Source organism: Mus caroli, unplaced genomic scaffold (assembly GCF_978045245.1).
Source record: "Mus caroli unplaced genomic scaffold, Mus_caroli_1 scaffold_1, whole genome shotgun sequence".
NCBI classification, from domain to species: domain Eukaryota; kingdom Metazoa; phylum Chordata; class Mammalia; order Rodentia; family Muridae; genus Mus; species Mus caroli.
In genome coordinates, this window is record NW_028227256.1 from 4073801 (window position 1) to 4076767 (window position 2967).

A 2967-nucleotide genomic window follows, 5' to 3' on the forward strand; every position below is an offset into this window, starting at 1 on the left:
GGGAAGGGAAGGGAAGGGAAGGGAAGGGAAGGGAAGGGAAGGGAAGGGAAGGGAAGGGAAGGGAAGGGAAGGGAAGGGAAGGGAAGGGAAGGGAAGGGAAGGGAAGGGAAGGGAAGGGAAGGGAAGGGAAGGGAAGGGAAGGGAAGGGAAGGGAGAGAGAGAGAGAGAGAGAGAGAGAGAGAGAGAGAGAGAGAGAGAAAGAAAGAAAGAAAGAAAGAAAGAAAGAAAGAAAGAAAGAAAGAAAGAAAGAAAGAAAGAAAGAGAGAGTAGCACATCAGGTCCACATAAAGACAGCTACAGTGATCATGAAAGGCCTCCTGGTAAGGACGATCTGCCCCCCCCACCCCCCCCCCCACCCCCAACCCCCCCCCCCCGCCACCCAGGCATAAGGAGCATCATAAGGAGGAACCTCATAAGGAGTTCACACGTGTCACTGCAGCCTACACTCAGGCTTCCAGGGAACAACAGCCAGACAAGTGATATAATAAAAGAGAAGGTGAGAACAAGTAGAATTAAATTCCCATGGAGGACATAGGAATTTGTCTTCACTCACATACATATATTGACACACAGACATACACATAAAAAGAAATCATTAAAAAAACATTCAAAGCAATGGAATGTTAAGGGATGGCAAATAATGAGCTTATTATCCTGGCAGCTCTGCCTCTTAGGATTCTGGTTAGGGAACCATGGGCAGCAGCCAGAACAAGCCCTACATGTGACCCTGATGTAATCTAAAGGCCAAGACCATCCCAATTGTCACTTGTTGTATTATCTTTTGTCCTCTGATAAAGTAAAGTATAGTAGCTAAAACTCATCTCAAAAGAAATGTCTTACCTTATGGTGAACTAGAAGTATAGAGAAAAACTGGAAGACCCCCAAATCCCAGTGTATTCTTAAAGGACATGTGACCAATACCCCTACTTTCCACTTACTGCCTAAACTTCCCTCTACATGCCAAATATGCCACAGACTGGTAACCAAGCCTTCAGTGCACAGGCCTTTGGGGGGACGTTTCATGCTAACTATAGTTCTTTTGGATAGCAATGGGAGGATGTTACTATCAGCTAGGAGAAGATAATGTTGACAGTTGCTTAAAAGTTAGAGGCATGTAAGCCTTTCCATGCCTTTACCTAATTTACATGTAAGCTACTCTAGCACAGAAACATTCTAGTCCTCAGAGCCAGGTGGCCAAGAAGGCATAAGTACATGCCCCATCCTGATGTCAACTATTTGTCCCTAAACATGTCAGTCCCTGGGTCCCACGGGTTCCATGTTTCTATAAAATGCTGTTATTGTCAATTTTGTCTATAAGAATCTGAGCCATCTAGAAGCTTTGGGAATTTGGAATTGGGAAACAGAACAAACTGAGAATACTGTAGAGGAGGAAAGAACACGAAACGAGGTTTCAAGGTTATTATTTGGTGTTGCCATGAAATGTGTTGGGTTGAGTCAGACTGTGGAAACAGTTATACGCAAATTTTTACCCACACTATTATCCCAACAATATCCTAGGCTAAAGTCTAAAAATATGACCATATTTTGAGATAGAGCCTTATAAAAAGTGATTACGCTAAAACAAATTTTATATAGGTAGTCCTTAATCTAGTATTACTGATTGTGGAAGTCTTATAGGAGACTTCTGTATGAAGTTCACATTCAGAAGACTTGAATCTATCATGATGATAGCCCTCATGAGTTACAGTATTCAAGTGTACACACATACATGAGAAACTCTAGTATATGTAACAATTTCAAATCTTATGGAATGCTCAGTGTTGGAGCACTTGTCTAGTATGTTCAGAGCTGTGAGATCTTCATCTCCAGCATTCAAAAGCTAAAATATCTGAGGCCAGCAAGGTAGTTCAGCAAGTAAAGGCTCCCGTTGCCAAGCCTAATGGCCTAAATTTAATCTTTGGGACTGGTACAGTGAAAGAGAACTGCCCCCAATGAGTTGTCTCTGACGTTCACAAGCTTACATATTACACAAATTTTCCCATATGTATACATGCCACACACATGTATACACAAACTAAAGAAAATTAATTAATTAATTAATTAATGTAGTAAATAAAAATCTTTACCCTCTACTTTCTCATACCATTTATGTGTATCAGTGTTTTGTCTGCATGTATGTCTGTATACCATACATATGCTTGATACTTGAGAAGCAGGTCAGAGATGGCATCTGATCACCTGTAACTATAGTTACAGATGGATGTGATCTATGAAGTGGATGCTGGGAATCAAATTCTGGTCCTCTAAAAGAACAGACAGGGCTCCTAACTGTTCTCCAGCTTCAGTGAAAATATTCTTGATAATTTACATATTTTAAACATGAATAGCTCTCCGCCAGATCGCCGCCCTCATGGACACGAGTCGCGTGCAGCCCATCAAGCTGGCTAGGGTAACCAAAGTGCTGGGCAGGACCGGTTCGCAGGGACAGTGCACGCAGGTGCGAGTGGAATTTATGGATGACACCAGCCGCTTTATCATCCGAAATGTCAAAGGCCCCATTCGAGAGGGTGACGTGCTCACCCTATTGGAGTCAGAAAGAGAAGCTCGAAGGTTGCGTTGATCTTGCAGCTGGTGGGGTTCTGGATATCCACTACTTAGCCCACGGAATGATCTGCAACTGTTAAATAAAGCATTTATATTAAAAAAAAAAAAATGAATAGCAAAGATAAGGACAAGAAAATCCATGTGAATTAGTTGTGTCTTATTTTTAATTTATTTATAGGAACTCTATATCTTTACTTTTAGGAAATATTCAAAATATTTGACTGAAGCTGCCAATTCCACAAAATCAACAAACTTTCTCAAATATTAATATCAAGTTACATGCAGGCCTCATTCAAGATTCAATTCTATTTTAAATGTGCTGGAAAACAGGCCTTTTTTCCTCTAGAGAAGAGCTCAGCTTGTCAAAACATGAGAATTGCCTCACTTTTTATTTTGGAGCAA

At 41.2% G+C, this 2967-nt stretch overlaps 1 pseudogene; it reads left to right on the forward strand.

Annotated features, from left to right (window-relative positions):
- The first annotated feature begins 2352 nt into the window (after positions 1 to 2352).
- On the forward strand, positions 2353 to 2674 carry LOC147005997 (small ribosomal subunit protein eS28 pseudogene; annotated as a pseudogene).
- The last annotated feature ends 293 nt before the right edge of the window (positions 2675 to 2967 follow it).